We start from the raw sequence: 24,950 nt of genomic DNA on the forward strand, positions 1-24,950 counted from the left end.
TTAGTAATTCATCTTTTCTTGGTCATTCTCTTTACCTACTGTGCAGAGTTTCACTCTGCATATGCACAGCTTATACTGACTAAAGATCAAGGAATTCCCTCTGCGGATAGATAAGCTTCATTTTTCTGGATTTAGTAAGACTGCTGTTCTCTGTTTGAACTTGATCTCTGTGTACCACAGTCTGGAAAATGCCTCCAGGCAGATATCCAGGCTATTGTGTGGCTTATCTAATTTTGTTCTCCTCTCTCAGGGATCACAGTCATTTGTTACTTTTGTCCAACATCTGAAAACTGTGATCAATATATCTCATCCAGCTTTATAGTTGTTTGCACTGGAAGAGCTAATATAGTGCTAATTACTTCATTGTAGTTTAAGAGATTTTTGTTTTTAATCATAAATGTGTTTTACATTTTATTGATGGAATTTTTGCTTATCAATATTATCTTACAGCCTTTCTTCAATTTTTTATGGTGGTGAATTACTTTAATAACGTTTATGATAAAATGTCCTCATATGTCTGCAATAAGCCTAATTTGATAATGATGTTTTATTATTTTTTAATACTTACAAGATTTGTTTTGTCAGTGTTTTGTTTAGGATGTTTGTATCTATAATCCAGAATGAGATAAACCTATACATTTTATTTTTTTATGCTATCTTTGACTGATTTTGATATCAAGTTTATGCTAATCTTTACAAATAAAGCAGATAATATATTAATATCCTATTGCTGCGGTAACAATTTACCACAACTTTAGCTACTTAAAGCAATATAAATTTATTATCTGACTTTTCTAGAAAGTCAAAAGCCCAAAATGGGTTTCACTGGGCTAAAACCAAAGTGTCACCAGGGTTGTGCTCACTCCAGAAGCTCTAGGAAAGAAGGCTTTTTCTTTTTATACTTTTTCAGCTTCTAGAGGCTACATGCATTCTTTGACTCATGGTCCCCTACCAGCAGGCAATTGCACTACTCTGACCTCTGCTTCTGTGGTCACAACTCCTTCTCTGACTCTGATATTCTCCTGCCTCCTTCTTTCACTTACAAGGTGTTCTAGTTTGCTAGCTGCAGGAATGCAATATATCAGAAATGGAATGGCTTTTAACAAGGGGAATTTAATAAGTTGCTAGTTTACAATTCTAAGGCCAAGAAAATGTCCCAATTGAACAAATCTATAGAAATGTCCAGTCACAGGCATCCAGGGAAAGATATCTTGGTTCAAGAAGGCCGATGAAGTTCAGGGTTTCTCTCTCAAGTGAGAAGGCACATGGCGAACACAGTCAGGGCTTCTCTCTCAGCTGGAAGGGCACATGGTGAACATGGCAGTGTCTACTAGCTTTCTCTCCTGGCTTCTGGTTTCTTGAAGCTCCCCGGGAGGCATTTTCCTTCTTCATCTCCAAAGGTCGCTGGCTCATGGACTCTGCTTCATGGTGTTGCAGCATTCACTGCTCTCTCCGAATCTCTCTCGTTCTCCAAAATGTTTCCTCTTTTATAGGACTCCAGAAACTAATCAAAATCCACCCAAATGGGTGGAGACATATTGTCACCTAAACCAGTTTAACAACCACTCTTGATTAAATCACATCTCCAGGGAGATGATCCGATTACAGTTTCAAACATACAGTATTGAATAGGGATTATTCTGCCTTTATAAAATGGGATTTAGATTAAAGCATGGCTTTTCTAGGGGACATACATCCTTTCAAACCAGCACACAAGGACTCTTGTGATGACATCAGGCCCACCTAGATAATCCAGGAAACTCTTCCCCTTCTCAAAATCCTTAACTGCATCACATCCACAAAGTCCCTTTTGCCACATCAGATAACACACTCACAGGATCCAGGGACTAGGATGTGGGCATCTGCCTGCCATGGTGGGTGTAGGGGTGCATTTTTTCTTTGGAAGAGTTTATACATGATTTCAATTATCTGTGCCTGGAATATTTGATAAAATTACCAATAAATCTGTAAGGGAATTTTCTGTGGAAGAATTATAAAAAAAACATAGCCCAAAGTGTGTGTTTGTGTGTCTTTCAAAATTACCACAACAATATTATTTTAAGAATAGGATTACTACTTTGCAGTACTTCTTTTTACCATACGATATATCTCCTCTATGGTATATGTATATACCATAAATATTCAGAATACTGTATTTTAAAATATCTTTAAATAACTCTTCTATATATAATTATGTTACCAACTACAGATACAGCTGGGTTCTTTTGTTTTTGATAATTTGGGATATTGTTAACATTTTGACTTATTTTGTTTAATAATTATGTAAAGTATATATATGCATTTTCCAATATCAAAACTACAAAGCAAAGTTTATTCAGGGAAGTCAAGCTTCCAGACCTGTTCTTCAACCTCATTTTCTCCCTTGCCTTGTAAGTAATCATTTTCATCAGTTTTTGGTTTATTCTTCCAGTGTTTATTTTTAATATGAGAATTATATGTATGTGTGTATTCATTCATAATTATGTATGTGTATATATGTATATATATATATGGTATAGCCTAGTTGTGTGTATATAATTATACATACCTTACATATAAGGTGCACATATTTATATATATGTGTATGTATACATATGTGTTTGTGTATGTGTATACATGTATATTTATGACACAGAAGATTACATGATGGAAACACTGTCACACTGTTCTAAGTCTTATTTTTTTCTTACCCTATATACTGGAGATCATTCCATAATTGTTTGTAGAGATCTCCCTCATGGCTTTATGACTTCATAATACTCATTGTTTGGATGTACAATTGTTTTTTCATACAACTCCTTATTTTTGGACATTTGGGTTGTGTTCAGTTTTTTTCTAGTAAAAACAGTGTTTCAGTGAATAGCTTTGTGCATATGTCACTTCATATTTTTGCTAGTGTATCTTTAGAATATTTTCTTAGAAATGGAATTGCTGATTCAAAGAGTAAATACTTGCCAACTCCCCTACAGACTTATCAACAGAATATCTTGTCAAACTTTCAGATTACTGCAAATATGATAAGTGAGAAATGGCATTTCAGTGTAGTTTAGTTTGCATCTACCATCTTATGAGTGAAGTTAATGATCTTTCCCTATTGTTAAGGGTCATCTACATTTCTTTCTCTTTTTTTGTGATTCATCTTTATCATTTGGTCCTTTTCTATAGGGATGCTAGCATTTTTTCTTAGTGTTTAGATCTTAGATATTAACTGCCTTTTGTGGGATAAATTGTGGTACAAATACTTTTCCTAGTTTGTCATTTGTCTTTGATTTTGCTTGTGGTATGGGTTTTTTAAATTAATGGTTCATTATGTCATACAGAAGATATGTATTTTTTACTTATAGATTGCTGGTTTGAAATTATGTACCCCAGAAAAGCCATATTTTCTTCCCTAATTCAGTCTTATCGGGGCTGACCTATTGCTTAGGAAACTTTGATTGGATTGTTTCCATGGTGATGTGATACACCCTATTGTGGGTGTGATCTTTTGATTGGATTGTTTCCATGGAGATGTAACATACCCAATTGTGGGTGTGAACTTTTGATTAGATGGAGGTGTAACTCTGCCCATTCAAGGTGGGTCTTGGTTAGCTTACTGGAGTCCTCTAAAAGGAGGAACATTTTGAAAAGAACTCAGAGTCAACATACATGTAGACATTTGGAGATGCTTGGAGTGCCGGCAGAGAGAGCAGGAACCTAGACACAGATGTTTGGAGATGCATAGCCCAGCAAACATTGCTATGTACCTTCCTGTGAGATGCTAAGCAAGCCTAAACCCTGAGTCTTGCCACGGAGAAGCTAAATGAAGGGCCACAGATGCTTAGAAAGGAAGCCACTGGAATTAGAAGCTGGAAGCAGTGGAACTAGGAACAAGGACTAGCAATGACCAATCAACATACCTTCCCACATGACTGACATTAGCCTTTCTTGAATCTAGATATCTCTTTGGATGCCTTAGTTTGAACATTTTTATGGTCTTAGAACTGTAAACTTGTAACTTAATAAATTTCCTGTATAAAAGCCAATCCATTTCTGGTATATTGCATTCTGGCAGCATTAGCAAACTAAATCATAGATTGTCAAATTTATTGGTCTTTCCACCTATCAGTTCTGATTTTTAAATCATATTTAGGAAAACTTTTCTGTATTCTTAAGTTATGAAGGAATTCATCTGTGTTTTCTTTTAGTACATTTATGGTTTTATTTTTTAGACAAATCCCTGATCCATTTAGAATTTATGTTAGTTTTAGTTGGGAAATGGATCTAATTTTATGATTTCCAATATAGTTATTTAGTTATCCCAATGCCTCTTATTTTAGAATTCCATCTTGTCTTAACTGATTTTAGATGTTGCCTTTATCATATAAAAAATTCCCAATTTACTTGAGTCCATTGTTGGAATTTATATCTGTTCATTGATATGTCTGATTATTCATGAGCCAATACCACATTATTTTAAACATAGCAGCAATGCACTATATTATAATTTCATACGTTTGTTATTTCATAGGGATAATCCTCCCTTATCACTGCTTTTCTTTTTCAAGTTCTTTTCTAGCTATTCGTCTTGATTCTTCTCCAAATGTATAATATAATCAACTTGGTCTAACTCTAGGAAAAGAAGACCTGATGGTAATTTTTCATTGATTCCATTACATTTATAAACCAATTGAGGGAAAAGTGACATCTTTATGATGTTGAATCTTCCTGTCAACAAACATGATATTTATTCAATTTTTATGCCTATATTTATGTCTCTAATGAATATTTTATAACTTCCTTCATATTTACCTTGGACATTGTTATATGTATGACTACAGATGGTCAGGCTTTTTTTCTATTTATATTTTGTTTTATTTTTGGTTTGTATATATAAAATTTATTGATTTCTAAGTGTTGGTTTTTATAATCTGTTACTTTATTAAATTCTCTTATTGCTTATAAAAGTTTTTCCAGAGAGATAATCATGTCACTTGCAAACAGAGATAGTTTACTCTGTACTTTCCCATTCTAATGCCACTAATTTCTTTTACTTATCTAAGTGCATTGTTTATACATGCTTTTTAATTTTATTGTTTTCTTTCACATCTGAATGCAGAATCAAATGGCCTATCCAATGAATTTCCAAATAAGGGTATATATTTTGATTCAAAATATCTATCTGCATCGCAAGTCTATTAGGTAGAATAGGGAGCCTCTCATATCATTAGTACATGTCTATCCCAGCAATTTCACAAATACTGCGAAGTAGACAAGGATGGAAAATAGAGTCAAAACACAAATGGTAGACAACAGATAGCACTCCCATGAGATGGTCTCCTTTGTGAGCTTCTATGAAAAGTCAGATTATGGTGCAGGGAAGGACTTTGAGGATATTAATAACAGCACATATAAGTACAATTGGTGCAAGAGTAGAATTTTCAAAAGTTGAAAACTATCTGTATCTTCTTTTACACCTGAAAGACTTCTGGGACATTGCTCTCCTTTAATATAGAAATGAATTTTTACAAAATTAACTAAGGCAGATACTCACATTTTTTTCTATTAAAATTTTCACGTTTAGTACTCGCTCATCTTATCCATGGAAGTTTTCTTTTATTTTTCCTCATACTAGAAGACAGGGGATAGAGTAGCAAAAAATGCATTTATTCCCTTAAAATATCTATTTGCATCCTTTTACGTAACTGCTTTTAATTCTTTAGTTAGACTCATTTCTTTTGTTATCTACCAATAACCATTAAGGAAAGACTCCCCATTAACTTTCAGTTCCCCTGCTTAAATAGAACTTTGATACTATTGTTTAATGATGAAAGTAATTTATACTTTGTCTTAGTTTCCAGGCTGCTATGACAACTACCATACAATGGGTTGGCTTAGCAACAGGAATTTGCCGGCTCATAGTTTCCAAGGCTAGAAGGCTTGCTTCCTCACAGGCTTGGTAGCATTCTTGATGGCTGGCAATCTTTGGGCTCCTTGCCTTTCCATCACATGGCAATGTCTTCTCCTTTCTCTTCTGGATTCCACTGTCTTCCAGCTTTGTGCTCCTACCCATCACTTCTTCCCTGTGTTCTCTATAAGACCTCTAGTGGTAGGATTAAAGCCCAATCTCAGTCAGTTGGCCACATCTAAACCAAAAATAATATCTTCAAAAGGTCCTATTTACAATGGGTTTACATCCACAGGAATGGATTAAGATTAAGAACATGTTTTTTTCTGGGATGCATAGTTCAACCTACTGTATATTTATAGTAAAACATAGTCTTCTGTAATTTTGTTATTCAGCTATGAAAGTTATTAACAATTTAAAGTATATTTTCCCTATTTAAGAATTATATTGTTTTATGTAATATTCATGTACATTTTGGGGTACTCTGTTATTTTTTTATTTAATGAGCTATTGTGTACTATACTGTCTAGAATTTACAATAATATAGAGTATGCTGTGTATTATATGGTATTCTCTTTTATTGACATACATTTTTTTTTTCATTTCAGTTTTTAAAATCTTTTATACTGCAATTGAATGTCCTTATAGCCAAGTTCATGATTGTTTTCTTAGTAAAAATTAATAGTAATAAAATTTCTGGTTAAAAAGAAATGCACATTTTTTAAAACTTGATAAATATCATATGTAATAAGTATTTGTTGCTAGGATGAATGAAAACTGGCGAATTTAGCGGGGAGGGAGGAAGTAAAGAGCCAAAGCATCTGGTTTCTACTTGTGGGTACCTGATATTTGAAAATGAAAGTGCCAAATATGTTTCAAACTATACCATATTATCCCATAACCCAAGGGGATGCAGTATCTCTTCATGGGGAGACTCTCCAACATTAAACAATTGTAAAAATTCCTGTGTATGTCCCCCTCCCCCAAAGAAATCCACTGCCCTGTGTGGTAGTGATTCCATGGCAAGATATATTGAGGAAACCAGGCAAGACTATTCAACTTCCTAAGACAGAAATTCAAATAATGAATTTTAGACTTTTTAACTGAAGGTCAATTTAACAGAGGCTTAGTTTTCTGTGAACCTGCATGGAGTGGTCTGCAGAGCTGGGGCTGGAGTCAGAGCCGTGGGTTCACTTCTGGACTCTGCCATGCACTGTGGACATGGCCACTGAATTCTTTGAGTCTCAGTGACCTCATCTGTTCTAGTCAACACTAACTGACGACAAAGTGAATATATATGTGCATCCATTGCTTGGCATAATGTTTACAATACATGTGTCCGCCCCCCCCCCTTTCTTCAACTAGAATGTTCTGTTCCCCAATAATTTGGGTTAACTGGGATATAGTATTCTTTTTCATAGTGAAACCTATTTCAATGTCCCTATATAGAAAAATTCTACTTAGGAACAAGTTGTCCTCAGAAATGACAGTGGCAGCCTCACCAGCCCTCCCGCCCCAAACCACTTGCTGCTACTTCTGTGGGAATCTGCTCCCGGGCCTGACCGCAGCTGCCACGGGAGGGTTCTAGAGGTCTGCCCCCTCACTACAACTATAGTATGTGCATCCTGCCAGCCAGTCCTGCCAGAGTCCCCCGCCTCTCCCATTTGCCCAGGGAAGCCTAGCCCAACACCCTTGAAAAGTTTTCTCCCCCTGAAAGCCCTGTTTCCTTGTTCTTGGGCTGGGCCTGGCTGTCCTTTGGCATTCCCAACTAGAACCTGAACATCTTTCCCACATTCATCTAACTACAAATCCTGGGTGAGGTTGATCTCATTATCCCTTGAGTTATTTTGCAACAAGCAAATTGCCGTAGTAGGAAGAAATCCTGACCGTGAATGCTGGGTACCTGTTTTCTTATTCCTGTTCTGCCACATGCTAGGGGATTATTAGCCTAGTCATCTCACCTCTCCGTGTCTCAGTTTCTGCATATGTATAAACAAGAGGTTGAACTAAATAATAATTGCCCGGGCTGAGCATTCATCACGTGCCAGCTGCTATGTTGCTTCTCTTTAAATATATGCTGTGGAGAAAACAGCGGCAGATGAGTATTTCCAGTCAAAACCCCAGGGCATCCCTGGGTTGCAGGAATATTAGCACATTAACCCCTTTAGCTATTGGGGAGACACAGTAGAGCCCTCAATTACTTTTGGAAACCAGACCAAGGTTTCCTCGATATAATACCATGTGGTAATGAGATGAAGAGGCGACTCAGCCTCTCTTACATATAAGATGGCATCTTCTCATTTAATCCTTGAGATAACCCTGAGAAGTCAGTGTTATTGACTCTGTTTAATAGATAAGGATAACTGAAGTCTAGCAAGATTAAATAACTTGTCTAAGCTTACCTCACTAGTCAATGTAGCCAGATTTCAGAGCCTATTTCTGAATCACTGCACTTTCTGCCTTTGTGATACATACTCGACAGCCTCTAAGCACCTTTCCATCTTGATGATTCTAAATAGCCTTTCGTGGGCTAGCCTGTGAACCTTTCTAGCGTTGCTTTGAAGAGATAGCAGTTTTAGACGTCCTAGCAATTGACTTTCAAATAAAGTGGTTTTTGTGAAAAATACAATCCAACTAAATATAACCTGTGTGTGTTTGGTGTAAAAGAACAGCAAATCAAGCCTGTGTCATTTTTGGCTCTGTTCTTTAGCTTCTCTCACATCTGATCTCCAGCCCCATTTGCTCTTTCTTCTTCAGGAGCATCCTCTCAGTCCCTCAGCCACTCTTGACTCCTCCCGCTTCCAGCCATGGCAAAACTATCCACCCACCCCATCCCCTGCAACCTTGCCATCTCTGCATACATGATCAAATTGCATTCACCAAAACAGAATGGTTCTTTTTTAAAACTGCCTCTCAAACCTATGTCTTTTTTCAGTTTCACGGCTGTCCCTCATTCATGCTGATCTGCCTCACACTGATCTGTGATAACAGCTTTCTAAATCCTACCCTCTCCTTCTAGCTGGCCAAGGTCTGATTCAGGCATGTCTAATAAGATAAAGCAAAAACCAGATCAAGAGCAAGGGAGAGTTTTCCAGGGACCTCAAGATCTAACAATCCCCATGAATGTGAAGCCTGAAGTCAGCACAAAAAGGCATGAAACCCAGGGTCAGTGATGCGAGCAACTTTCTCACCTTGACCAAGGAAAAGGGGAGATTTCTGAGACCATTGGAACCATTGAAACTCTGGGACAACCTCAGAACAAAGAAAATGATGTTATGTCCATCCTGGAGTGAGGGGAGAGAGACAGGCACTGGGAGGGTTTGCGTGTTTCTCTAAATCCCACCAACCCTCCCAGGATAGAAGTCCAAGCAGCTCTGTTTGGCTGGCATGTTCATCCAACACAGATTTGCAGCAAGGAAAGGGGCTGGGAATGGGGAGGAAAGGAGTCCATGAATAATACCTCATTATCCTTAAAATTCTAGGCTCTCAGAGGCCCAACTGTCTGCTTGTATACACCTTGATTTCTGGAATATTCTTTATTGCGTGTCTTCTAATCTCTGCCCCTTTACGTGAATTACCTTGCTTGAGCCTTTGTTACACTCATTAGCACAAGAACCTGTTTGAGTTGGTTACTGATAAACCACCTGTGAGGCATCCTTCATCTCTCAGCACTAGAACCAATGATATCCAAGAGATAGCTCCTTTGGGCTGTGAGTTTTGGAGGATGGGTCCCCAAACAGCTGCAGGACAACCACAGCCCTTTAGCAGGCTGCCTGGCACATTGAGATTTTGTTGAACTAATTTAATGAAACAAAGCAGGCAGAAGATTACATTAAAAACACCCACGAGGCTATATCCCCATGTGGTACTAAAACTGTAGGCTTCTAATAAACAGCATCAGTCAACATCTCAACTGCATACTCAGAAAAGAAGTTAGGGTGGTGAGTGGACCCTGACGTCACATAACAGGGTTGCATACAAAGTCCTGTGAACTGCAGATTTGAGTCAAAAGTCTTTTTTGATATGCAAATAGATCCTTTCAGACACATCCCCAAGTCATAGAGTTTCAGAACTGAAAAATACACAGAATGCATGCTGTCATTCTCCCTTCCTCACACTCACTGCAGATGTTACTCATCAGGTACAAGGGTCTTTTCCATTGAGCACATAAACAGCCTCAGAATCCTTCTCAACAGAGCACTCCAAGAAGCTATGACAAATTGAAAGTTTTGGCACCTGAGATAAAACATTTTTGTCATCTTTGATGTAGCATATCTCTCACCTTTCAAAGATGAGGAAACCAAGACTCAGCGAAGTTTACTTAATTTTCCATGCCACATGGTTATTTGGTAAAAGAGTTCCAGGTAGAACTGAGGTCTTTTGACCCTTTGGCCAGTGCTCTTTCTAGTAAACTCTCTTGGAATCTTAAAATGCCCATTTTCAATAATATTGTCTTGAAAACTTAAATGCTTCCTGTAATGGTTAATTGTACATGTCAGCTTCGTTAGGTTATGGGGTCCAGAGGTTTGGTCAAATGTTGGCTCAGATGTTGCTGTGGAGATATTTTATAGACGTGATCAGCTTTAAGTAATCACAATTGACTTTAAGTAAAGGAGGTTACCCTCAATAATGCGAGTGGGCCTCATCTAATCAGTTGGAAGTCTTAGGAGCAAAGACCTGAAGTTTCAAGAAAAAAGAAGAAATTCTGCCTCAGGACTACTTCATTTTCTTCTCTCTGACTTTCCAGCCTACTGGCTTTCCCTACGGAATTTTGACCCAGGACTTTAACATCATCTCTTACTGGAATTTCCAGCCATCCGGTCTGCCATACAAATTTCTGCCCCCATAATAGTGGGTCAATTCCTTAAAATAAATTTCTTTATATACATATAAAATATATCCTCTTGGTTCTGTTTCTCTGGAGAACCCTGATTGATACCCTTCCCTGATATTTATGGTGATGTCTTCAGAAAGGTCACCTAGCGTCCACTCTCAGATACAGGAAATGGAGACCCAGAAGAGCCCATAATTCATGAATGGATTTAAAGTCAGGGGGGACTGTTATATGTAAGATATAAACTTTAACACAATCCACTTTCTGTCATTTCCTGTCTTTTGCCTTTCTCATTGTTTCTCTAGAGGATTCTAGCAACTGAACCCAAATGAATATATAAATGGCAAATGACTAGAAGAGTTAAATGCTAAAACAGAACAGAAATTTTTTTTCAGTATTTTGTGACTGATTTCTGTTTCCTTGAGCTTTTTGCTCTGTAATAAGGGCATCTTTTGCATTTATTTTGCTCTCTTTGATTTTTCACCTTTTCATAAGGGAAAAAGCTTTAATAAATCTTTTGTCTGTCTTAAACTCTGTAGAATAAATTTTTACTATGCTAACATGCTATATTGCTGAAGAAAGATAATTACATGGTGAGATTAAGACGTTCTGAAATTACATCTTGTAATATTATTAATTTCCAGATACACACAAATTATATCTACTTCAAGAAGAATAGTAATTTCCTTTGTTTCTCTCACAAAAGCAGGTAATAATCTTTCTCCTGCAATTATTTTAGACAAATTTTCCAATTCGTTTTCTTAGACTTCTCAGAACAGTAATGATGCATTACCTCAAGTTACAAGTTTTACTTGTTTTATCATTGTAGAGCTAATGATCTTTTAGATTGAAAATGATGTTTTCTTTTTTAAAAGTCTTGACACTTATTGTTATATTTCTCCAGTCCCTTCATAATCTTAGGATAGAAATCATTAATGGTAATAATTGAGTGGGCTTATTGAGAAAATTATGCCATAGATAACTTGCCCCCATCTATACTGAACTTTTTCAGTCCAAGACATAAATAGACAAAATTAATGACACAGAACAAAAAGCTTAAAGAAGCATACCCGGGAGCAGCTTATCAAGTTATTCCTAACTTTGAATTTTGTATTCACACCAAATCAACAAATATTATTGAGCACTCATTCTAAGGGAAACAGTATGTCAGGGAGTATAAATGTCATTGGATCCTCTAAGAGCCCCTGGTCTACCTGGGGTGACAAGAATGAAGAATAAATTTGGAAGAATGAGTAGAATTATAAAGCAAGAGGTGCATTAGTTAAAAAAAAAAAAAAGACTAATTCCCATGTAAAACTTGAGAAGGGGTTCTATGGGCTCAGAGGGAAGAGAGGACACAGGGTTTGGGAGGTCTAGGAAGAGTTCCCGGAGCAGGAAAGACATAAATGGAACTAAATAGAAGAGAAAAGACCCCAAAGGCCAAAGCTGAACTGGATCAAATATGATTCCACCTTTCAATCTTGACCCCATCTTTCTATACCTCACTGGCCTTGCCCAGCCTCACTTTACTTTCCATTTGTGTTTTCTCTTCACAATATCAGCCACTGTCATAGTTCCAATCACTCTATCTCTTAAACTATTTTTTTTTTTTTTTTGGCATGTGCAGGCTCCAGGAATCGAACCCAGGTCTCCAGCATGGCAGGCGAGAATTCTGCCACTGAGACACTGTTGCCTGCCCTCTCTTAGGCTGACTTTTAAATCTGAGTCTCCAACAGATCTGTGAAACATCTCACTTGGACCTTGAATCCCAACTGTGCTTCCTGCCTAGGCTAATACCCTTCTCTTCTGTCCTGGTTTGACCAATTTTTTTCCTATCCATCCAGGTCCAGCTACTAAATGTCACCTCCAGGAAGCATTCCCCTGATCCCCCTAAATTGGATGCCATGTGTTCCTCCCTTAAAGTCCCATATACCTTTTCTTACCTCTATCATGAGCATCTCTTATTGTTTGCTAAATTTCTGAACCATGGCTCTTTGCCATCATGCCTTCTCCTTATGTGTTTGTAAGTCTGCGTCCCCTTCTCTAAGAACTTGCTCCACCACCAACTGAGCTGGGCCCAGCAACCTGATTTGTACTACAGGACTCCACCCTCCTGGCAGCGGCTGAGTGGGCCATAGGCAGAATCATGTCTCTGGTTGAGCAGAGTCCTTTTTTCCCCCCAGCAATCAGAATTGGGGTCCAGTGAAGCAAATGAAGTTCTGTTGGTGTTTAAATTAAAAAGACATTTAGAGGGCATGGGTGGCTTTTTCCATCCTATCTGTGGAGACTCAGACAAAGTGACTGATGAAGCAATTGAGCAGCCAAACTATGGAGCCTGAGATGAGGGGATAAGAAACTCTCTTGCTCTCAACAGTCTTTCAGTCCCTCATGAGGTTCACATGAATTTCCAGCTCTGGCCGTCTACCCTCATATTAAATTCCTCTCTTCCTTTCAGCAATTTGAGGTTTCTGTTGCTGCCTCCAAAGACCCTAAGATCCTCCACAGACACAAAGCTTCTTCAGGGCATGATTTGTACAGGAATTCATCTCCAGTATTTTCGCCCACAGGGCCCACCTGCTCCAGTACCTGATGTTTAACAGCATACATGTGTAAAAATGAAACAAGGAAAATTAGATTCAAAATGAACACAGGCAAAAAAATTTTTTGACCTATGTAAAAACAGACCTAATGGAAGTATTTCTTCCCATTTCTCATAATAATTTAAATCAGGTTGCTTAGTAACCATCTTCCTTAAAATGGCACATTTTTTTTAAGTGTTTTTATAAGAAGCTGTGGAATTCCAAGCCAGGTTTTATAACCTCATCCAGGCCCAAATGTCTTTTTTCCAGGCCCAAGTCCAACTGCCTTGCAGAGGAATATGCACAAACGAAAAGAAATACTGAGAACATTGAGGATCAGGTCAATAGGGGAGGAAGAATTTCAGTGGAACAGGAATCTCAAAAGAATGCCTTGAAATGAAAAAGATCTTGGTCTTTGTCTGTATATTTACTTTCTTGGAAACAAAGCCACTGGTTGATATTGGCAAGAACTAGCATACCCACAACTGCATGATGTGGTGAGGTGTCCAAAGAGGGGCACAAGAAACACTTAATCATTTGGATTTGATCATATAAAGATGCCAAAACCCTGAACAAAATATAATCCAAGACACTTGGATTATCCAACTATTATCTAACTATTATCCAAGTTATCTAACTATTATCTAACTATTATCCAAGTAAATAGTTTTACTTTTTTTTCATTTAATGCATTTTTTATGTCTATTCTCAATTGTTTCTTATAGTCATCATTATTATTACATCTGTATGGTGATTATCAGTTTTCACCATTTTCTTGACCAGGCATGCTTTGAATCAAAGGTGAAACAACAGAATGGTGCTTTGTCTTTTTAAAAATTATCCATCCAATTTTTGTATGCCCTGGAGGACAAAAAGGAATATCTCATCGCATGGATTCTGGATTACAGCTCCTTTCCCTGCTTGCTGCAGGACAGAAGTTAAGACTAGAAGGGAAAACACTCCATCTTGAAACACTCTAAATCAAGGAACGTGAAAAGTCAAGTAGGCAGTACTCAATTGGAATAATTAGCAGAATAGTCCATCTAATGTCGAAGTGCCAGCAGGTAACCAAAGCCACATCTTGATTATTTCACTGTTTAAATGTACTTATAACATATCATTCTACTACAGCTAAAGAGCCCTTGGCATTTTCTAGGTTTGCTTCCCCTTAAGATTCTTTTTCAATCTTTTTCCCTGGGGTTAAGATGGCTGGACAATATATTTTTGGAAATGAGTATGAATTTCAATAGGACCATAAAGGCATACATTTGATGAGCAAAGCTCTGCTTGAGTTTTTCAATTAAATAATTTAGAAAACTTCTTTCTGCTTGAAATCTCCCTAATTGTGTGATGAGAATGGACATGGCATAGAAGCCAACAGGCAGCATTCTTAGTTGTCTATTCCTGATTCCAGTGTCTAACTGAGGTACATTTTTCCTTCTGTGTTATCATGAATTTGGGTGTGTTTTGAGAGTGAGTAATGAGGTCACTTGCAAGACACAGTTACACCACAAAGCCAAAACTCAGGGGCCACTTAGCCAGGGGAGCTCAAGATTGCCCCTCCCCAGTGTCTGTGCACCTCACTATAGCAGCCATGAGCTAGACAGGAGATAGTCAGGAACCCATGATGGCCCAGTGAACCAGGAGCCACCCTCAGGAGTCATCACAGCCTGGCCCAGAGCTCCCAGCACAGTCCTCCTGACAAATACTTTCAGAACAACCATTATCAGCACAGCACCAGAGATTCAGAGTCCTACAATTTATGGCTCCTTTTCTTAAATGGCTTACCATTAGTAGGCACACCCAGATAAAGAAAGATTGATGGACCTCACCAAATTCCTTTGCATGTGCAAAGGAATATATAATGTTCTAGGTTAAAATTATTCTTTCTCAGTGTGCATTGAATTTGGGAAACAAATTCTAGTGAGACTGGAGAGATGTATTTAGGGAACAAGGTCTGCAGCCTCAGCTCTATCCTTCTGTGTGACTGTAGGCATGTCAACTTTGCTGGGCCTCTTTTTCCTCATTTGTAAAATGAGACTTGAAGACCACATAATCTCTAAATTCCCATCCAGCTCAAAATTCCATATGAATGGGAAGTCAAAGCCACTAAAAATGAATATTCAGTTGGATTTAGGTTCTTCAGTTCAACCGTTTACAGTACATTTTCATTTCAGTTTGAAACTCAACCTCAAGCTCACTTAAAATTTAAACATTTAAGTACATTATGGTGATTCAAGTTGTGACATTCATTAAATATTTATTCAGTATCCACTCTAAGCCAGGTTCTATGCTATATGATAGGGGTAAATGATGAATGAAGCGCAGCCCTTGCCCTCAGAGTGCAAGACAAACCAGCAACTACAATACATTGTGATATTGGTCTATCACTGGGTGGGGACACAAAGAAGGGGCTTGAAGGGCCAGGCCAGTGGTGGCTAAGCTAAAACTTGATAGAGAGCAGAGTTAACCAGACAGGAGGAAGTCAGAGCTAAGGGTGCAGTATGGGCACAGGCTCAAGAATGGAGAAAGCATGGGGGCTTGGGAACTATAAGTAGGAGCTGGAAGCCAGGAGTTGAGAAGAGGACTAGAGAGCAATAAGGCTAAAGAGGCTTTGAATAATTAATATTTAATAAAACAGATTGGAAATCAGAAAATGCATATTAAAACCACAATGGACTACCATTATATATTCAAAACATTGACAACAATTTAAAAGTTTTAAAAAGGCAGTACCAGGTGTTGTCAAGAAAGTGGAGCAATTGAATCTCTTATGTTGTATATGATAGAAACATGTTGAGTGTGATGAAAATATAAAATGGTATAACTACTTTGAAAAACACTTTCAAGAATATATCCCCTGTCTCAGAGATCAAAACAACTCAAATGTCCTTTAATACTAGAAAAGATATGTAAGTTGTGAGATAGTTATACAAAAGAATGCTACACAGCATTGAAAAGAAAACAAATACAGCTATGTGCAGCAGCAAAACTATACATCACAAACATAATATCAAAGAGAAAAAAGACACAAATTGTGTAGACTGTTATTGCATGAATGTAAAGCTCAAACACAGGGATAACTATTAATTTTCAGGTATGTATAATAAGTCATCAATAGATTTTTAAAAAGAAACTTATCAAAATGGCCAGCATAAGGTTACTTCTAGGGGTAAGTTGGAAAGTGCAGATTGGGAGTTTCTGAAAGTGTGGCAATGTCCTATTTCTTCACTCAGGTGGCTTCCATGGAGTGTTTTCTATGCATACGTTCCATGTGCTTTTCTCAAAGTATGTTATATTGCAGAACAAAATTCTTAGATGAAAAACAAAAGATTAGAATCAAATATGACAAAGAAAGAGGTGGAGAAGGAGAGGAAGAAAGAAAGAGAGAAGATTAATGTATACTTGGTAGCCCCAACTCCATTTGGGCCTGTGGTGAGAAAGCCATTCCCCAAGGATGTCTAGGAGGGGTGTGCAATAGTTGTGCCCATCTGAAGAACAGCTTGTTCTCCCGTTCCCCCAGTCTTGAGTATTGGTGAGGTCTTTCTCCTCCGAGACTATTGCCAAAGTTAGAAGAAGTATGGTGGGTAGAAACTGTCCCTGTGAGCCACCCCCTCTCCCCACCACCTGGACCTCAAGGGCTTCCTTCACTGCTCCTGAAGTCCCGCTGCTGTGTTCCTGTGCCTCTGGCCCGCCCTGGGAATGTTGGGTTCTGGGAACTGTGGCCAGTAAGAAACTCTCATTATTCATTTCCATTCAGTTCTCTGGCATCTAAGACATCCCAATCCGCAGGTCCTAATACACCTAATCACATTTTCCAACTTTTTCTGCTGAGTTGTTGGAAGCCCTTTCATGAGTTTCTCATTTGGCCTCCATTGTGGGTACGTTCATAGAAAAACAGAATTGCAAAGGAATTTGTCCAAGGTTGCAGGGCTAGGCCTAGATCCTGGCTGCCCAGTTCTCTTTCACCATGCTGCCTGCAAGTTTCACATGCCACCAGAGGCACGTCCCCACACTCCACATTTAAATGGTCCGTCCATTGGTGAGATCCACTTAATGTCCAGAGACATTGTGGGGAAAATTATACAAACCCATTTATCAAGGCGCTGAGTGACAAAAAGATGGAAATTGTCCCAAATTCTGATCTCCCCAATTTTTAAGTTGAGTCTACACATCTCAACTTAGAGCTCGCTTTCTCTGATGTGAACGTTGCATTTGTTTTCTTCACTTCACAAAGCATTGAAGAAGCGGGATTCTATGGCTCGTTAAAGGTTTTAGCTTTTCAGCATTTAATCTCAGAAGAAAAGGGAAAGAGTGAGAGATTCTTCTGTATTTCAAAGATCTAACTTTTGGTGTGAAAGAGTAAATGGCTCAGAGTTGACCCCTTTGAAACATGTGGTGAAAAACGAAAAAGAAATGGACAAGTAAAAATCAATATTTCTTGTCTATTCTCTATCAATTCAGGGAAACTAATCCCAGGTGTACATTTCTTCACTGCTTCGATTGCTTATAAATCTCCTACTAGCACCAAGATATGAAACACATTTTTGTGTATTATAATGTCATCTAGGAAAAATAATAATGTTTAAAATTTCCTTGTGGTTGTGCTTGATTTTTAAGATGTGCTACAGTTGTAACTGGTGAAATAGATGAGTTGGTGGATGATCATTTTTGTTTCAAAACAATTTTTTGTTTTACAAAAAGATCCATTGATCACCATCCTCTAATAGCTCTCATACAGTATTATGAAATTGGAGTAACTGATCCCCTAAAAATGATGCAATTACAACCTCTTAGGACCCATCTGCTGCATAAGGTGAGAACCATTTATGTGTTCATTTGAGTTACAAATTGAACAAAGTCCTCTTTAAAAAATACTTTATAAATTTTTTGCTCTCTTTAAAATATAAAACCAGCTTCTGCTGCCACCAGAGAAAAAGGAACCCTAAGAATATGGTGAACCCTATTAGTCAAGCAAATGTCCCAACTCATTTCAAGAGGTAAAATCAAACTAGATTTATAAATTATTATCAAAATCAGAGTGGAGGCTCTAATAATGCATTAAAAGTTTCATTTTTCTAAGTTATAGTAAATATATCCATTTAAGTTCATAATCTACTTAAAATATCAGGTAGATTTTATGTATTTTATAGCTTGCCGTCCATTTGAACAAAGAGAGCAACATTACTGAATTTTTCGATCTGAGCAAATATTCCACCTACTTTTTTTTCATCATGAGTGGAAAGTCTGCTATTTTACTTAATCTGGCCTCTTTAAAACCATCCTCCAACAACCCACAACAAAGCCACTCAACATCTTCTCCTAAACACCTAGTTTAGGAAAAGTGGAGCAGAAGAGGCTTTGGCAACAGATTTCACAGCTGAGCGACCTTAGGCAATTTCCTTCACCTCCTTGAATATCAATTTCCGGTTGAAAAAAATGAGAGTAATCATTAGGACCTAACTCTTAGAGCTGTTCTGAGAATTAAATAAAATAATATACGGAAAGCAATTTAGCACAATGCCTAGCACAAAATGAATGGCAGCTGTTTTTGTTGATGTGTTGTTGTTGCCCTTTTTTTAGCTGAGAGTTTGCAACAGAGCTTCTAGTACTAACTCTGCCAAGAGGAGCTACGTGGCTTTGATAAAGTTGACTCTCAACTCCTGCAGGTCTTGATTTTCTCATCTCTAAACCAAAGCTGTTTTGGGACCACTAACTCACATACCGTTAGGGATCAGGCAAGAAATAAAAATGAATACAGCATGCCAGGTCTAAAAACACCAGAAAGGATCGGATGCTGTCTTGAATACAGGACTTCATCCAGCTTAAGTGCATGCAAATTCTGTATTTGTTAAACACATCAAGCCTGCCAAACCAAGCAAATGCAAGTCTAAATCTGTCAATGAGTTATTAATTTGCAATATTTGGTAGATAATCTGTGTGCTGGTTTGAAAGTATCATGAACCCCAGAAAAGCCATGTTTTAATTCTGACTCAATTTTATGGGGGCAACTGTTTCTTTTATGCCTGATTCAAGATTGTAGGGCAGAAAGTTTTAATTAGATTATCTCCATGAAGATGTGCCATACCCAATTGTGTGTGTGATTTTTGATTAGGTAGAGATGTGACTCTACCCATTCCTGATGGATCTTGATTAGTTTATGAGTCCTTTAAAAGAGGAAACTTCTTGGAGAAAGCTCAGAGCAGAGCCGATGCTGACACTTGGAGAACAACTACTTCAGAGTCACAGATGTTCGGAGATGCTTGGACTGCCCCCAGAGAGAGAAGATGCCTAGATATGGATAGAGACAAGCAGACGTCACCATTTGTCTTCCCATGAGATGCTAAGCTAGCCTGAACCCAGAGTTTTGTTGCAGAGAAGCTAAGCAAAGGCCCACCGATGCTGAGAGAGGAAACCACTGGCATCAGAAGCTGGAAGCAATGAACTGGGAACAAGGACCGGCAGACGCCAGCCACGTGCCTTCCCAGCTGATAGAGTTGCTTTGGATGGCATCAGCCTTTCATGAGTGAAGGCAATCTCTTGTTGGTGCCTTAATTTGAATACTTTTACTTCACTTAGAACTTGCAATTTATTGAATTCCCCTTTAAAAAGCCGTTCCATTTCTGGTATATTGCATTCTGGCCCCTTAACAAACTAATAGAATCTGTAATATTTATTCGAGTCAGGCATTCTTTAATTCTAGTTTCCTTTTTCATATTATTCATCCTAAAATCTATCATTGTTAGAATAATAGTACTGAAAAAAGTGAAAAGAGGGGCTGACAGAAGGAAAATTGGAGTTTAAAACATGAGATTATATAACACAGTGAATCTTGTTGTGGACAATGACTGCAATTAACTGTACAAATATTAGAAAGTTCTTTCATGAACTAGAACAAATGTGTGACACTATTACAAGGAGTTAATAACAGAAGGCTATATAGGAAAAATGTACCTATTGCAAACTATGAACTATAGCTAACAGTGATTTATATATATATTGTATGCTGTCTGGCAGGGGTCACATTTTATTCTTTTTCCATGTGAATATCCCATTATTACAGCACCATTGTTGAATCTTTTTTTCGCAGGTAGGTGGGGGGTGAGGTGCATGGGCCAGGAATTGAACCCTAGTCTCCTGGATGGCAGGCAAGAATTCTACCACTACAGTAACCTCGCACCCCCTTAGCTAACAGTAAAATTTTAATATTCTTTCATCAACAGTAACAAATGTATCACACCTATGCTGTGGGTCAATAATGAGGGGAGGAAAAAGGGCGTAGGAGAATTTGGGTTTCCTTTTACATTTTTGTTTCTTTTCTGAAGTAATGAAAATGTTCCAAAATTGATCATGGGGAGTTATGTACAACTGTGATGATACTGTGAGCGAGTGATGGTGTACCTCAGATGGTTTGTATGGTGTTTGAATATATCTCAATAAAATTGTATTTTAAAAAAAGAGGGTGTGCTGGTTTGAAATGATGTATGGACCCTAGAAAAGTCATGTTTTAATCCCAGTCCCATTTTGTAAAGGCAGCCGTTTCTTCTAATCTCTATTCAGTATTGTAAATTTGGAACTGTAATCAGATCATCTCCTGGGAGATGTGATTTAATCAAGAGTGGTTGTTAAACTGGATTAGATGATGACATGTCTCCACCCATTTGGGTGGGTCTTGATTAGTTTCTGAAGTCCTGCAAAAGAGGAAACATTTTGGAGAATGAGAGATTCAGAGAGAACAGAGAATGCTGCAGCACCATTAAGCAGAGAGTCCATCAGCCAGTGCTTTGGAGGTGAAGAAGGAAAACATCTCCTGGGGAGCTTCATGAAACAGGAGGCCAGGACAGAAAGCTAGCAGATGCCTCTGTGCTCACCATGAGCCTTTCCAGATGAGAGAGAAACTGTGACTGTGTTTGCCATGTGCCTTCCGGGATGAGAGAGGACTGGGATGAGAGAGGACCCTGGACTTCATCAGCCTTCTTGAACCAAGGTATCTTTCCCTGGATACCTTTGATTGGACATTTCTATAGACTTGTTTTAATTGGGACATTTTCTCAGTCTTAGAACTGTAAACTAGCAAGTTATTAAATTCTTTTACAATCCATTCTGTTTCTGGTATATTGCATTCCGGCAGCTAGCAAACTAGAACAGAGGGGTTGATGATTTTTTACAATATCTCTAGAGACTGATGCACCTTCAGTCTCCATGTCCACAAACACATATGTAGCCCTTCCCCCTCTCCCATACACATACCATTTTATGAAACTATCATTCTGAGTGTATATTTTACAAGAACTGTGTACACACTGCTTAACACTCTCTGCTAAACTGACTTTCTCTTTATGAGTGTTTGAGATGAAAGATGACATGTTCTGTGTTTTTTTCAGCATTCAGCACTTTGTAGACACTTAAGTGATGAAAAAGTGTTAGTGCAAGTTCCCATTTCAGGCTTCCAGCTTTTCCTTGTTCCCTGAGCAAAACAGCACAATCATATTACCTCTTAAGTCTACAGCAAATCAGTCATGTTCCCAAGTGCCGAGTTCTTTTCCTTCTTTTTTGCTTTTCACTCAAGGCATAGATGATGCAGAACAATTCCCTAAAATTGTCTCTTTTTTTATTATGGCATGTAGCAATGAAATTCTGGAGCTCAGATGCACCAAGAATGTCCACTGCCCACCAGAAAGAATAAGACACAAAGACTAAAGAGAGTAACCTAGTTCTTACAGGCCTTGTTACCTAAGAAAAATCCATTTCAGCTCTCTTTCATTACCTCAGAAATGGAGGCAAATGCTTTAGGAAGGGTCATAGACTACTTTGAAAGGCCTTTTCTTACCACTGTTTGGTTATTAAGCCCTTGGGAAACAATGGGATTCTCTTAAAATATATGGAACAATTGGGCCCCCTGAGAGTCATCTCAGATTGAAATGAAATAAACTGGTTACTCTAGGGGACAAATGTGATTGATTAAGGCTTAGAACTTGTGGAGTTTGGGCCTCTCATCTCTGGCTCTTTCTGGCATATTCTGTAGCACAACAGATTTCAGGTTCAGTCTTTCAAAAACTATCTGGCTTCTAGCTAAAATGTAAACTATGGTAAAATGAGCTCAGCACAGAGTTATGTTTTTCTTTTTTTAATCCTCTCCGTAAGACTAAATTCCAAGAATGGGATTGAAAAAGAGGAGGACAGCAGAGAAATTCAAGCTGGCTGTGGAAGTGAAAGCTACAACCTGTTTTTGGGATCTAAGAACTTTGACAAATGTGTGTCAGTAATAAAGAACCTAAAAGGCATGGATGGCTCCTTCTCAAGCTGTTTGCACACATTTGCCCAGTTCTGGGGAGTGAGAGTAATCTATGTATTTGTTTAAATATATATAAGTGCACACGGCTCATAGAACCAGAGAGAGGTACTAATATGGCTACCCTAATCCAACGCAGGAAAATATCTAAAAGTTGAATCAGCTCTATATTTCTAACTTTCTCTTTAATGTCATTTTCTTTTCTGTAATACATTTCTATAAGCCAGGCCAAGTCTGCATTAGGAGTGGGCCTTGAAATCATTGTCTCTCCAGTTTTCTCCTGTGATGCTAAAAATTCAGGTAGCTCTACAGGATTTTTAGTAAGTGGGGTTCGCCAACATGCTCTGGTCAAGCCATCAGGATTTTCCCCTTTCACTGCAGGCAAGGACACTAGAAATTTGACAAGAAAGAATGAAAGGGAACAATAGACAAAATATAAGAGCCACTCCTGATCGTAACATTTGCTGTTGCTTTATAGGTTTGGATTTGTAGGGTTAGCTTTATTAGGCTAGTTAATTCCTCTGGTATTACCTATAATTTGAGCAAAGAGAGTAGTAGACTAGAGGAGGAAGCAAATTAACTATTTTCCATCTGTGAAGGGGAGGAAATGTCCAGACAAGAGTTTTCCCAGCCACAGCCAGCCTCATAGCTCCTTCCTCCAGCTGCATTCAGGCATGCATAGCCTGAAAATTTTGGATTCATAGCGGAACCCAATTTGCACTCAACTTTGAGCTCAGGAATTATGGCCAGTATCTGCTACTTAAGGATGGATGATTTTTAAAGTCTAAAGAAAGAAGGTGCTTAACTTGAACCTATGCATTTACTGTAATTCTTTGAATATGAATAGTCATTTAGTGATATCCAGCATTTGTAGTAGTTATAATATTTTAATAAAAAATTCTGTTTTTTAAAGTCAGTGTTAACTAGAATTATGTCTTTAGTATAAATTCTCTGGAATGAGATGATCAGGCTAAATGGTACGAATGCGTTTATGACTTTTGGTTCTTATTGCGAAATGGTGTTCCAGTGTGCTGTGTGGGCTGCTGTGCGCGAGTGGACCGACTTCACTAGCACTTTGTCAGCACTGGACTTTTGTTTCACTTTTAAGTAAGCAAAGAAAGGAGTTTCAAAGTCACTGTACTTTCACTGCAGCTTAAAGAGGTTTTAAAGTAGCTTTAGCTCATTAATTTATACCAATAGGAAAAATTGGACTCCTTCATAATGGCATAACTTCTTTTCAAGATCTAATTTTCTGTACTTGTGCAGTCAGGACTAAATTAGGCTATGGATTTTTAAAATGAAGCATAGTATTGAGGCAATTATCCTTCCACTCTCTGCTCTATTTTAGGAGCAATACAAAAATACCGTCGTGAGAAACAGTGATAATCCTACGGCCACCAGGAGAACTGGCTGTGAGTTCTAGATATTTCACTAATCAGCCTGGTGAGCTGAGACAAGCTATTTAGCCTCTGCTCTCAATTTCAGCTTCTGAAAAATGAGATACTATTTGCCATATTATAGTCACAGGATTGAGTAGTAAATGAGGTAATAATTGTAACACTTATTTAAAATGTAAGACATTTAAAACTTTATAACACATGATAAATGAATATCAATAAATAAGAATTACCCAGAAGTTTGCCCATATTAGAGTTACTGTTTTGAAAAGTAAAGAGCTCAGAATCCAAGAAAAAAAGCTTAAAATTCCTAGGCAGAAAATAACATAAGCAAAGCAACAATTCCATTATGTCCTAACTGTTTTAGTTTCCTGACTGCTAAAACAAATACCATAACATGTGCTGGCTTAAACAACAGGAAGTTATTGGCTCACGGTTTTGAAGCTATAAGAAGTCCAAAATCAGGGCATTCTAGGTATGGCTATTGATGATCCTTGGTTCTTGGCGTTTTTGTCACATGGCAGGGTACATGGTGATGTCTTCTTTCTTCTTTCTCTCCCAGGGTTTATTGACTTCCAGGGTCTCCTCATGGCTCTCTCCGTCCATGTCTGAATTTCATCTTGCTTATAAAGGGCTCCAGTAATCTGGATTAAAGCCCAACTGATGCAGTGGGTCCACACCTTAACTTAAGTAACATCTTCAAGAGGTCCTATTTAAATGGGTCCATACCCACTAGAATGGATTAAGATTAAGAACATGTCTTTCTGGGGTACATGGCTCCAAGTATCACACTATCCCCTTTGGATTTTTCTAGAATCTAGTTTTCAACTACACTTATATATGGTATCAACTCTCTTGATGATGGTCAAATAAATATGAATCAAATTTAATGTTTATCAATCAAGTAATCCTATATCTACTATCATTGACCGATTTATCGAATATGCATTCAAAGAAATCC

Source organism: Tamandua tetradactyla, chromosome 3 (genome assembly GCF_023851605.1).
Source record: "Tamandua tetradactyla isolate mTamTet1 chromosome 3, mTamTet1.pri, whole genome shotgun sequence".
NCBI lineage: Eukaryota > Metazoa > Chordata > Mammalia > Pilosa > Myrmecophagidae > Tamandua > Tamandua tetradactyla.